General features: G+C 40.4%; 2 long non-coding RNA genes across 2 annotated transcripts; both read left to right on the plus strand.

Annotated features, from left to right (window-relative positions):
• The first annotated feature begins 7,112 nt into the window (after positions 1 to 7,112).
• On the plus strand, positions 7,113 to 7,848 carry LOC143412928 (uncharacterized). The gene is made up of 3 exons (XR_013093437.1): positions 7,113 to 7,298; positions 7,403 to 7,489; positions 7,763 to 7,848. It is a non-coding gene; the product is annotated as an uncharacterized LOC143412928 (long non-coding RNA).
• A 559-nt stretch (positions 7,849 to 8,407) lies between these two features.
• On the plus strand, positions 8,408 to 10,528 carry LOC143413055 (uncharacterized). Its single transcript, XR_013093621.1, has 3 exons — positions 8,408 to 8,544; positions 8,994 to 9,097; positions 9,582 to 10,528. It is a non-coding gene; the product is annotated as an uncharacterized LOC143413055 (long non-coding RNA).
• The last annotated feature ends 4,071 nt before the right edge of the window (positions 10,529 to 14,599 follow it).

Here is a 14,599-nt window from a genome sequence, read left to right on the forward strand (position 1 = left end):
TTAGTTATGCAAACAAACGAGCCCAAATAGTAATTTTTAAAGACGAATTATTCACCACGCTTATTTCACTTTTGTTGGCAGTGTCTCCTGAAACGAAGTCTATCCATGTATTCACAATCACCAGTTAATCTGAGACACTGGTTCGCACAGCCAATTAACAACAGAGAGAACGGGCCTGCAGCCCCAGGTATTAGCCAGTGGTGTCATAACAACCGCTAACTCCCACTGTACATTAATAAAATAATAATTCTAACCTTAGAGTGAATGAGACATCAATTCACTGATCCACACCACCAGGACATACAGCAATGACATCGGAATGTTGTTCGGACTGGAGAAGTGTAGTCGAATGGTAACAAAGAGAGGGAAGGTAGTCAGAACGGAGGGGATCGAACTACCAGAAGGCAACATTGCAGACATAGAGGACAGTTACAAGTACCTGGGGATCCCGCAGGCAAATGGGAACCATGAAGAGGCCGCTAAGAAAGCTGCAACCACCAAGTACCTGCAGAGGATCAGGCAAGTCCTGAGGAGTCAGCTGAATGGTAAGAACAAGATCCAGGCCATCAACACCTACGCCCTGCCCGTGATCAGGTACCCTGCTGGGGTAATAGGCTGGCCAAAGGAGGAGATAGAAGCCACTGACATAAAGACAAGAAAGCTCCTTACCATGCATGGAGTTCAGCATCCTGAGGCTGTACGCTAAGCGGAAGGAAGGAGGCCGGGGACTGGTGAGTGTCAGCACCACAGTCCAGGATGAGACAAGGAACATCCACGAATACATCACAAAGATGGCCCAAACTGACAGCGTGCTCAGTGAATACCTCAGGCAGCAGAAACCCAAGAAAGAGGAGGAAGGCGAGGAACCATCATGGGAGGACAGGCCCCTGCACGGTATGTACCACCGGCAGATAGCGGAGGTGGCTGATACCCAGAAATCCTACCAGTGGCTGGACAAAGCTGGACTGAAAGACAGCACAGAGGCACTAATCATGGCAGCACAGGAACAAGCACTAAGCACAAGATCCATAGAGGCTGGGGTCTATCACACCAGGCAAGACCCCAGGTGCAGGTTGTGTAAAGATGCCCCTGAGACAATCCAGCACATAACAGCAGGGTGCAAGATGCTAGCAGGCAAGGCATACATGGAACGCCATAGCCAAGTGGCCGGCATAGTGTACAGGAACATCTGTGCCGAGTATAACCTGGAAGTCCCGAGGTCAAAATGGGAGATGCCCCCAAGGGTGGTGGAGAATGACCAAGCTAAGATCCTGTGGGACTTCCAGATACAAACGGACAAAATGGTGGTGGCTAACCAACCGGACATAGTGGTGGTAGACAAACAGAAGAAGACGGCCGTAGTGATCAATGTAGCAGTTCCGAATGACAGCAACATCAGGAAGAAGGAACACGAGAAGCTCGAGAAATACCAAGGGCTCAGAGAAGAGCTCGAGAAGATGTGGAGGGTGAAGGTGACGGTGGTCCCAGTGGTAATCGGAGCACTAGGAAAGTTCATTGATGAGAATTATTTATTAAACAAATAAACATAACAATTTTTTTACTCAAGCAACATAACGGTGGCCCAATATCAGACAGAATTGTGAACTCCGCTCTGTAGAGTGGGCAGTCATAATGAAGCAGTTCATTTTATTTTGTAGATTCAAGCTGCTCTTTATATTTTTGGCCACCAGATGTCACAGAGAGGACTCTTGCGTTGAAAAAAGGTTCATTACTCGAAGCTTTTCAACACAAGCTGCAGTTCTTCAGAAAGCTAGAAAAACTAGAAACAAACAAAATATAAACTAGAAACTAAGATGACAAACAAGGAACTGATGACTTGGCATAAATGAAAGAACACGGAACACACAAGATGGATGATGCAACAACAAGAAGACATAGGACTTAAATGTACAGAGGTTAGTGAAGGAATGGGAAACCGGAGGGAAACACAGCTGGAACTAATCAAACATAACACAACTGGGGGAAAGCAAAACTGAACACACTAAAAACAGGACTAGGGACTATCAAAATAAAACAGGAAACCTGAGAAGCACACAAAGACGTGGACAGACTGAATACAGGGAACAGAGATATATCTGTTAGTTATTCCAATCACTCAGTCCAAACTTAGCAGCACGAGTTTCAAGTTTATTTTGCTTTTGCTGGTTCTAATTTAAGTATCCTGAAGTAGGTAGCACACCTAACTGAACACTCATACAAATGTTTTCACTTATTACTAAATCAACCAGCACATCCACAAAACTATTAGACCTCTCTATAGCTATGTCCCAATTCACGGGCTGCATCCTTCGAAAGACCCGGCCTTTGCGGTCTACGTGGGCCGGGTTCTCCGAAGACCAGGAAGGTTGGAAATGGGACACTCTAGCTTTCAGATTTGCGTCACCGCTGTCTTGTTGCTATCTTAAATATAACAGGACATTGGAGTAAATTCTCTACCATGTCACACTTCTGCTTAATCAGTTTTCTGTTTGACGTTTATTCAGCTGTGCGAAAACTATCATTTTAATCTCAGCCAAACTGATTTACTCAGGAACAAATAAAACACTGAAAAAAGCCAAACAATAACATTTTTAAGTTATCTAAGTGACTTATATATCATGTTTAACCTCAGAGCGAAAGACCGTGTGGGGTCTGAAAACGATGTGCCGGGAGTCCGGTGTTGTCGCCGGCTTTAGTGAGCCTTGACCACCCAGTCAGCTATTGAGCTGGTGAGTAACGGATATCTCAAAAAACTTCAGAGCACTTTTCCAGAAAGAGTAATATTAAAACTAAGTAGCTGCTGCCATTGTCGGAAACTGGAATTGGCTGGGCCACGCTATGATTTCTGGGATAGGTTGGGCCACAAAGGATACACCCGACCCATCCCAGAAATCTGGGGAAAAGGAGGACACATTTGTCGGATGCATTTGGAGCAGCCTTCGTTGCCTGTCTGTGATCCAATCGGCCTTTAAATACGGCCTCCGAAGGATGCAGCCCCTGAATTGGGACATAGCATATGTATATATGCTGTATAATCCTAACTTAATCTACTACATTTTAACATACTGCTGTTACCCCTATTCAACCAACATACTGTAACTGTAGCAGTCATGTCATGAACACAAATGGGTTTTCACAATTATCAAGATAATCTGGTGTCTTACAGATCTGTCTGTCTAATGGATAGTGGGGAAGAAGTGAGTGAGGATGAAGAAGGTGAAGAAAAATAAACATTCCCCTGAGAGTGATGGGAAAGATGACAGGATTTCTCATATTGCAGCTATTTGCATTTTTTTGGCCTTTGTGCTTTTGAACTATTACAGTGTAGACGAGGAAAACATTCACTTCTTATAAAACACATCTCTGGTGATGTCTTGTTGCCCTGCTTCTTTTTTTTTTTTAAATTATGCAGTGCAGTAAACATATCTCAATGTAATTGTTAGAAACTAAGATTTCATTTTTTACTTTTTTTTTTATGACAGGTGAATCATAACTTGTCAGCTCCACTCTTAAGGTTTTTATCCAGCTTTTTTACTTCACATTTGTAGCTTCGGCTTAAGAATTTCACTCCCAACCACTGAATAGACAAAGGTTGTGTCCACATGATGGCTGAGCCTTTGGTTTGGTTTCAATGCTCAAATTATTTTTCCACAACTGTAGGGTAATAAAAACTAAACAAAAACAACAAAAACAAAATAATGACTTAAACACAGCAAATACTAAAACAAAGATGAGGTTAAATGCTCATTGAGATGACACAGTATAGCTTGTAAGGCAACCACGCAGCATGTCAAAAATAGTGTTCTACCAATAAAAGTGAATACATAAAACCACAATTTGGCCTACATGCAAGGCATGCAAAGCACAAAAAACCCACAGAAGCCGCTTTTTGTTGGGCTTAACTGGCTTCTTCAATTGGGAGTATGCATTTCTAACAATGCATACTAAAAATTCAATCACAATTAAAGCTGCAAGCAGTGTTGAGAGGGCCCTCGGAGCCCAGTGTGTCGAGCCATGCTGAACACCTATTTCCACTTGGTGGCAATGGAGAATGCCATCTGAGCAAATGTCACACAGATGCGCGTTGTGTGTTGAATGGCCAGTTAAGATTTCATCTAGATCAATGTTGATTATAATCTAGTGTGCATTTCCTCTTCCCACTACTCAGCGCTCTAACTATTGGCAGGTATGACTATACTATTGGCATATCAATCTGTTCGGGGCTCGGCTCTAATCGTGCCTGTGAAGTTTGGGAGAAATTGGATAAAGTGTCCTAGAGTTACAGCAGTTTTGTGCTAGTTGGCGAATGACTAAAACTCTACGTGTCGCTGTGACTATGCTGTTACACAAAACCCCAAAAGCTTTGCAATTTAACTACACCAAGGCCTTTAGTTTCCACTGACCAAAGATCATGTTGATCTGATTAAAACCTTAGGAGGACTTTGTTAAAGTACGAGGCCAGAAAAGGATGAAAAATGTCCCTAAAATTACATATTAAATTCAAAGTGGCCAACTTCCTGGGTTTAGCATATGGCTCTATCAGACTTTTTGCACATCTTAATATCTTACACCAGGCTGCCAAATTTCAGACTCATAGATTAAACATAGTGCAGGGGCTGCTCTTTTGAAATTTTTAGGAGGTACTGTGGATCATTCCGTCCACGCTACTGAGCCATTTTGCCCTGTCCATGTCTGAAACCATTAAAATGAGTAATTTTTCTCCAGACCTGATGCGTGTGCAAAATTTCATGAGTTTTTGAGCATATCTAAGCCTAAACATTTCAGTTCAAAGGCACACAAGATCGACAACAGAAACAAATTAAAACAGAAAACAGCAAAGCAGCAGCGCCTTGCATCATTCTCTATGGGAATGTCCTGCAGTGTTCTTATTCTGGGGCAAGGTAATAAAGATGCTGTTGACCCACTACTACATCTTATACTTGACAACTCCAGGTTTTCAATGACAACGAAAGTGAGCAAAATATGGTTGGCAGGCATAACTGCGGCAAAAAAACTAGTGGTTCAGAGGTGGCTCCCACCACATGAACTCTTGGTGAAACACTGGCTGAACACTTTGTTAGATATCCTGTACCTAGAACTATCCTCAGCTAGAGATAATTATGCAAACCCCTCAACAGTCCAAAACTGGGAACTGAATTAGACTAAAAGACTACTCAGAAGTGTGAGTTTATACGTGTATTTTCTTTCTTTTTGTTTTAAATTACTGATCTATTGTTCCTCTTTCCTTATCTGTTACACCAAACTGTGTTGTCATTGGTATGTTGTGGTCATGCTGTAAAGGTTATATGAGTTGGGGTAATGTTCCCGGGGAAACTCAGTATGATGTACACTCAACAAAAATATAAATGCAACACCTTTGTTACTGCTCCCATTCCCCATGGGATGGACGTAGAGACCTAAAATTCATTCCAGATACACAATATAACCATCCCTCCCAAACAGTGGTCACAAATCAGCCCAAATGTGTGGTAGTGGGCACATCTGCTATATTCATATAATCCATCCCACCTCACAGGTGTGCCACATCAGGATGCTGATCTGACATCATGAGTAGTGCACAGGTGTACCTCAGACTGCCCACAACAAAAGGCCACCCTGGAATGTGCAGTTTTGTCTCACAGCAAAATGCCACAGATGCCACAAGCAATGAGGGAGCGTGCAATTGGCATGCTGACAGCAGGAATGTCAACCAGATGTGTCGCCCGTGCATTGAATGTTCATTTCTCAACCATAAGCCGTCTCCACAGGCGTTTCAGAGAATATGGCAGCACATCCAACCGGCCTCACAACCGCAGACCTCGTGTAACCACACCAGCCCAGGACCTCCACATCCAGCAGGTTCACCTCCAAGATCGTCTGAGACCAGCCACCCAGACAGCTGCTGGAACAATTGGTTTGCACAACCAAACAATTTCTGCAAAAACTGTCAGAAACCGTCTCAGGGACGCTCAACTGCATGCCCGTCGTCCTCATCGGGGTCTTGACCTGACTCCAGCTCGTTGCCGTAACAGACTTGTGTGGGCAAATGCTCACATTCGATGGCGTCTGGCACGTTGGAGAGGTGTGCGCTTCACAGATGAATCATGGTTCACATTGTTCAGGGCAGATGGCAGCTGAGAATGTCCCAGTTCTTGCATGGCCAGCATACTCACCGGACATGTCACCCATTGAGCATGTTCGGGATGTGCTTGACCGACGTATACGACAGCGTGTACCAGTTCCCACGAATATCCAACAACCTCGCACAGCCATTGAAGTGGAGTGGACCAACATTCCACAGGCCACAATTGACAATCTGATAGACTCCATGCGACGATGTGTTGCACTGCATGAGGCAAATGGTGGTCACACCAGATACTGACCGGTTCTGGGTCCCCAGACCCCCAATAGCGCAAAAAACTGCACATTCCAGGGTGGCCTTTTGTTGTGGGCAGTCTGAGGTACACCTGTGCACTACTCATGATGTCAGATCAGCATCCTGATGTGGCACACCTGTGAGGTGGGATGGATTATCTCAATATAGCAGATGTGCCCACTACCACACATTTGGACTGATTTGTGACCACTGTTTGGGAGGGATGGTTATATTGTGTATCTGGAATGAATTTTAGGTCTCTACGTCCATCCCATGGGGAATGGGAGCAGTAACAAAAGTGTTGCGTTTATATTTTTGTTGAGTGTATGTTTGTGATGTGCTGTATAAGATAGTTTTCCTTTGATCGAAAAACAGATAAAAACAGAGACATTGCATTACAATAAAAAGTGATCATAATCAGTCTTTTATGAGTGCAGACCTGGGTTGGCTGAAAAATAAAATATACTGCATCAAACTATCATGAGCTCTAGTGTCTTTTTTCACATTTTTGATATTTTTTCTGTTGAATGTTGGTGGAAGAGTTAGGAGCCTTACTCTGCCCCATTAATAAATACATTTTCACAGCACTATACAGTATTTAAAGGTTTAAGATTTAAATGTCTTAGTCAGAAATCTACACTATTCATTACTGTGTCTTTTCATATGGATATATACACAGCTCAAGAACAGGTCTAGTTTCAGTGGTAGCATAGCTGCATAAACCACATATTGACTAGGGGACTTCCTCTGAACTTAAAACTTTAGAATCAACCGAAACCAGTGAGATTCTCACACTTCACATGTCCTGTGCCACAGAGCTGAGCTCAGAAATAATCCACATCCTTTCATGCAATGGAGGAAATTTATGTCAATGAACGCTATGTCAAACCTGCCAACAAGCCATCTATAAAAAAACCCACAGGTAAGAAAGAAATTACAAATATTTAAAGTTTACATTGTTCAATCTGTTATTACTATTATCACCCCCCTTCACCACAACCACTTTTATTTTTTTTAACTTTTCAGCTCCAAGAAGCTACAAGAGAAGCTTTTATTTAGTTGTTATTCTCTCGTTGGGGCTGCTGGCTGGACTTCTCACTCTTGCTTTCTACTGTGAGTTGTGTTGTGTTGCTTTGTTGTTGTTGTTTTCTTCTGTTATATATATAACATGTTTCATTCCATAATGGCAAAATTCCAAATTATTTTTGATTAGCTCGATTATAAATCAGCAACAGTGTTCTTTTGTCTCTCAAAAACATCTTTACTTATTTATCTGTATTTCGGACAAAAACTCCTCACAAGATTCAGCTGAATATCTCTCAATGAATAACAAACTTTCCTCAATAACCGAGGAGAGAGACCTTCTAAATGCAACTGTCTCTGTAGTGAGTAACCAACTTTCTTCTATGACTGAGGAGAGAGACCTGCTGAAGGCCAACCTCGCTGAAATGACCAAAGAGCTGGAGAGACTGCAGAGTTTGTTCAACCAGAGTGAGTCCTTGTCTGAGCTGTTGTGTGTCTTTGTAAAAAATTTACACTGAAATTCAGTGATTCCGTTTTCCAGTGATAGATGGAAATATTTTCTCATTATATCTGAACTGAACAATATATACACTATTATATTTATTAGTTTCAGGTTGGCCATTCTTGTATTTTGCTCGTTTGTGTTGTTGTGTTTGCACATCTCTGTTGCTTGTGGGGCTCGCACACAAGAATTTCACTCGCATGTGCTGTGCCAGTGTGCCTGCACATGTGATGTGACAATAAAAAGTGATTTGATTTGATTTGATTTGATTTGAACTGACAGAAATTTAAGAAAGCAAACTTTAATCTTCATGGATATGTTTCACATGAATCATTGTCATCATTGTTGCATCTCCTCTGCATTGCAGTGTCAGGATCACAAGGCCTTTTATATATAGATGTTATAAAATATAGATTCCTGTTAATTAACAGAGACCAAATAAAGTATTGCTGAATGTTCCATGTTGATCTTTAATATTTCTTATTTGATGTTTCTTCCAGAGAAAACCTGCCCTACAGGATGGAGAAAGTTCAGTTGTAGCTGTTATCTCCTCTCTGAAAACTCTGGTTCCTGGCATTCAGCTAGAAAACACTGCACAGACCAAGGAGCAGATTTGGTGGTGATAGACAGCCCTGAAGAACAGGTACAAAGTTCATTGTTTTTTAATGAATGTTGACTTTCAAACCCCACGTTGTTATGAACATGACTTTCCCCAATTTGAATAAAAATGTTTCCATAAAAATTTCATCATTTGACTAGTTTAACAAGGAACTATCAAAATAAAACAGCAAACATGAGACTCAGACTGAGACGTGGACTTGACACTTGAAGAACAGACATGAAAGCATAACATGACTAGATGTGACACAAGGAACACAGGGAAGGCACAGACACAGAAACCAGGAGACTAGAAACTATGAATTACAATGAAGTCAACGACTATTAATAATTCAAAAACACAAAACATGGAAATTCCCCCATTACACTGAAATAGCATTGGGTATAAAGCTGATGAGAATCTGTAGCCAAAGAGACAGAAATAAAAAGAGTCTAGTGATTCATAACACAAATGTTTGTGTGCTTGTTGGACAGAACTTCATCGCTTCATTCACCCAGAAAGAGACTTGGATTGGTTTAAGTGACATAGAACAAGAGGGCACGTGGAAATGGGTAGACGGAACGCCTCTGACTCTGCAGTAAGTCTTTGAGTTCAACCAATATATTAAATATATTTGTAATAAACAAATATTTTTATAAATAATATTTATTTACTAAGTAAATATATATTTTTTATATAAATAAAGAAGTAATGTTTTTTAATTTATGTACTTCCTTGGTGAAGTTATTTCATCAAGAAAATAACTTCATTGACAAACCTAGACACCAGGAACTGAAGATCTTAGAGACTGTTTTGGCCTTATCCGGACATGACTTGTTATTAACTAAACATTTTTTGATGAATAATGGAAGAAAAAAAAAAACAGACCCAGGAGAAAACAGTCAATCCTATCATCCGTCCATCCATTTTCTTAACAACTTAACAATTTATTATTAGAGACAGAGGGTTGTGCATGTATCCATAATTCACAATGGGTTAAACATCCTATCAGTAGTCATTTTTCCCATATTGTTTTATATCTAATTCAAAGATATTAATGTTGTTTTTTATTGACTCACCAGATACTGGGCATCTCTTCAGCCTGACAACCTGTTGTTTAGAGAGCACTGTGCTCATATCAGATATCAAGGAACTTCCTGGAATGATGAAAGATGTGAAAATTCTCTCCAATGGGTCTGTGAAAAACTACTGTAACAGCTGAATTTGTTTGAAAATTAGATTTGTACATATTTTTCAAATTAGGCTATGATAGTTATTTCATTAGCATTTTTATATATCCTTTTCTGAATAAGTATTAAGATTTAGTGAAAAACAACCCTTGAAATATAACTATGCCTATAGTAACGAGTAACTGACCCATTTTATTTGGATAACACTTCTATAAACATACAGTCGCAGCACAAAGTTTTACTTTAGAGAATCAAATACAGCTCCTTATTAGGAAGAAGATAAAGACTGTAGTACCTGTCATAAAAAAAACAAAACAGAAAACGACTGTGGCCTGCTTCAGTGTGCTCAATGTGGTTTCAGTCAATAATTACCGTCACTGGGGAAATGGTGTCACCATGTTTTGAATAATTCTGTGGTATTTTTATTGATAATGTTGGTTTGTTGCATGAGTTCTGTTTAGATTCTTTCAGTGGTTGTAACAGTGTTTTGGCATCTCAAAGATTAGACCTAAGAGCTTTATCTAGGGAGGACTGTTAAAATTGTTACATTTCAGTCTGCAACATTTGGGCATATCGAGTAATTTGCCATACAATATTAGAATGTTTTTAGTTTGACACATAGCTAAAATGTGCAGACATGAAACAGCACACAGTGGATTGTACTGGTTGAAATTTGCACTGCATTTGCATTTCATATTGCAAATGTGCTCACTTGCTATTGTTACTGCTGAAAGCATTTAAACTAATGTTATCTTCACTTTATTGTTATTATTCTAGTAGAAAAACTGAGATTATTTTCTCTTGCTGTGTGTGTGTTTGTGTGTGTGTGTGTGTGTGTGTGTGTGTGTGTGTGTGTGTGTGTGTGTGTGTGTGTGTGGGGCATTTTACTGTACTTATGTGTTTTTCTTATTTTTTTTAATCTACTGTACAGATTACAGAAAAAAAATGCTTTTACATACATAACGCATTTATTTTGCATTCTACTTGCTAAAAATCTGAAGCAGAAAATGATGAAGTCTTGCCATTGTTATTTCAGCTTTTTTAATCATTAAAAACATACATTTTCATGATGCATTATTATTGAAATGTAGTTTCCTCAGCATGTGTTTGACAGATATAACATTGTGATTCATCTTCAGAAAAGTGGACAGAAAAAGAGTTTGACTTCTGTGTCTTTTCACATGATTATGCAAACCCATAGAACAATGATATACCCGGCCTGTGATATGTACAAGAGCAGGAACGTTAACACCGCCAAGCAGCTTTCATGAAAACCAGTGGGAATGCAGCCACCAGGGGGCGAAATGGTAATGGACGTTCATTCACTTCCTGCACATACAGTCCAGATCAAAAGTGGCTGCAGAATCACAGAGGCTGGCTGTGTGAGCTGGTCACACTTTATACATGTAGAGAAAACATGTTGTCAGTGTTTCTGTTCAGGGACAGTCACCCAGCAGCAGCAGAGCCACTGAGAACATGTTGCTACTAAAAATCTACTTCTCTTCTTCTGCTGCAGCCAACTGCAATATATCAAGTCTTCATATTAGTCTGGGAGGAAGTTTAGTTTGATTACAGATGGACACTGACAGAATGCACAGAAATATGGATTAAAGTGCCAGTCATTGGGTAAAGTTTGATTTGTTTTTAATGAAAAAAAAAAAAGTAAAAACAAAATCCAGAGTGTTTTCTTTTATTCAATAAAAACCTTTACCCCAAGTTACTAAAGTCATTAGTTTTGCATTGACTCATTCTTTTCAGGAAAAAAAAGTTTCACAAAGCTGTTTTTTTTTCATAGTTAAATTCTCTTGAATTCATCAGTGGTATTAGGGCTCCTCCTCCGCTGCATGTTATAATTGTTTAGGCACCGAGGGGTTCCAATTCAGCTGTACCGATGGCTTATTAGGCCCTGCGACAGACTGGCGACCTGTCCAGGGTGTACCTAAGATAGCTGGCATAGGCTCCAGTGCCCGCCACGACCCTGAGAAGGATAAGAGGAAATGAATGGATAGATGGATGGATGATGGCTGATTACTGTGAGTCTCTGGTTCAGTAATACACAGTAGTGTCTTCAGGGTGCACAATTTATCCAGCTACAGTCACTGCTGTCGTTTCAGGAGATGATAAATCAGCACTGGACTGACTGAGAGTAAGAGGTGCTACTACTATTGAAGTAAATCCACTGCAATCCTATTGTAGCATCGTGGCTCAGCCAAGCAGCATACATGTGAATACTAAACCCTAAATATATACAGACCAGTCCGTGGGATTCTCCAGACCTTTTAATCACTATTTCAGACAGAATCAGTGTTTGAGTATTAGTACCTACAAATAAAGAAATAAATGGCTTCTGTATTTCAAGCATATCATTCGTTATGGGGTCATAATGTTTGCAAAATGACTGCATTGTACTTACCACTCCAGTAAACTAAGAATAAGGAAAACAACCATTAAGTCAGAATGATTCTTCATGGAGGCCATTGGTCTCCGCTATAGTCTTTTATGTATTTTTCATTCCTTGAACATGTACATATACACCAATAAAAAATTTAAAGTTAAAAAAAAGAGGAACGTCTAAGCATCACTAAATCATTTCCTGTTAAGCAGCTTTATTGTATTTTTTAACTGTGTTGCTGAGTCACAGTTTATTCCTGTACCAATGGGGTTAAAAAAAAACCAGCTGAAAAGAGTGTTAATGTCTTTTGATGTGCTGACATTTTGTACAACAAATCTCACTCTTGTGTGTTAAACTTATACCTGGATGGATTCTGATCAGTGTTAAGCCATTAAACATAATTACCTTGCAGCAAAATCACATATGAATTATGATTCTGTGTTTAACCCTTAGTACACTTATCAGCATTTCTCTTATTGAGGATGTGTTGGCGACTGCCTGAGAGCACTAGCTGCCACTACTCTCACCCCAGATAAAGGCAATCCCATCCTGTCAATCGTCCATCCTTTTCCTGTCTAATCCAAGTGTTTCGATAATATTTTTCACTAAACCCTGAGTATTTACAGGTCAGTCTGTGGGATTCTCCAGGCCTATAGACCTTACACTATATTTTGTATTTTTGTAAGTTTGTTCATTGCAGACAAAAACTCTTTTCTTAACTCATTCTGTCTTTTACTAGAATTTAAAACCTTCTGCTCTCAAAATCAGCTTGTGAATATTAACATGGAGACAACAACATGCATGACAATAAATATCCATAGAAAAATAAATCTGGTTCTGCAGTTATTTAGTGACATGTGAAGGGGATTTATGACATTATTAATTCAATTCAATTCAATTTTACTTACAGTATATAGCGCCAAATTACAAAAGTCGCCTCAAGGCACTTTATATTGTACACTAGATCGTACAATAATAGATACAGAGAAAAACCCAACTATCATATGACCCCCTATAAGCAAGCACTTTGGCGACAGTGGGAAGGAAAAACTCCCTTTTAACAGGAAGAAACCTCCTGCAGAACCAGGCTCAGGGAGGGGCGGGGCCATCTGCTGCGACCGGTTGGGGTGAGAGAAGGAAGACAGGATAAAGACATGCTGTGGAAGAGAGACAGAGATTAACAACAGGTATGATTCAATGCACAGAGTTCTATTAACACATGGTGAGTGAGAAAAGTGACTGGAAAGGAAAAACTCAATGCATCATGGGAATCCCCCGGCAGCCTACGTCTATTGCAGCATAACTAAGGGAGGATTCAGGGTCACCTGGTCCAGCGCTAACTATATGCTTTAGCAAAAAGGAAAGTTTGAAGCCTGATCTTAAAAGTAGAGATAGTGTCATGGTCCGGAGTCTGTGACTCCGTGTTTATGTTTAGTCTATTAGTATTCTGTGGTTTTGGTTACCTTGGGTGTTTGTATTCTTTTGTTCATGTTCCTATGTTCTGTGTCCCCCAGTCTGTGTTAAGTTGGTGTGTTATGTCATTGCGTGTATGTGTTTCCTGTTTTATTGTGAAGGTCTGCGTCTTATGTGAGTGTTTTCAGTTTGCCTCCCTAGTCTCGTCATGATAATCACTCCCAGCTGTGTTCCCCACCTGCGTGTAATCTCCCTGTGTTCTCTGGGTGTATTTAAGTTGTGTCTTCTGTCATGGTAGTTGCTGGTTCGTCTGCGTTATTTTCCTCGCCGCCATTCTGTGTTTATTCCTCCAGCTTCCTGGTCATTCTCCCTGCAAGGTACCCTCGTTAGTGTTCTGGTTTCGTGTTTAGTTTAGTTTTCCCAGTTTAGAGTTATTACCGTTCTGTTTCTCGCCACCCCTTTTGTTGTTCTTATCCGGTTGTAAATAAAGCTCATCCTCCACTTAAGCAGTCTGCATTTTGGATCCTATTTCATATTCCACACGGCTTGCCCCGGCAAACCGCGACAGATAGTGTCTGTCTCCCGAATCCAAACTGGAAGCTGGTTCCACAGAAGAGGGGCCTGAAAACTGAAGGCTCTGCCTCCCATTCTACTTTTAAATACTCTAGGAACAACAAATAAGCCTGCAGTGCAAATAGCACCCTATTAGAGTGAAGTGCTCTAATAGGGTGATATGGTACTACAACTTCATTAAGATAAGATGGGGCCTGATTATTTAAGACCTTGTATGCGAGGAGAAAGATTTTGAATTTTTCTGGATTTAACAGGAAGCCAATGAAGGGAAGCCAAAACAGGAGAAATATGCTCTCTCTTTCTAGTCCCTGTTATTACTGTTGTTGCAGCATTTTGGATTAACTGAAGGTGTTAAGAGATATACTCTAAAACACTTCTTCAGTAGAGACTCAGAGAAGAGAAACACACAGAACTTCTTGCTAGCAAGGGCAGCCTCCAGAACTGAGACTCTGAGAAACTGCCCCGGTCTTTATTTATACTTCTGTGTGTGTGTGTGTGTGTGTGTGTGTGTGTGTGTGACCCCATAAACGAC

The sequence above is a fragment of the Maylandia zebra genome, linkage group LG16, assembly GCF_041146795.1.
Source record: "Maylandia zebra isolate NMK-2024a linkage group LG16, Mzebra_GT3a, whole genome shotgun sequence".
Lineage (NCBI taxonomy): Eukaryota > Metazoa > Chordata > Actinopteri > Cichliformes > Cichlidae > Maylandia > Maylandia zebra.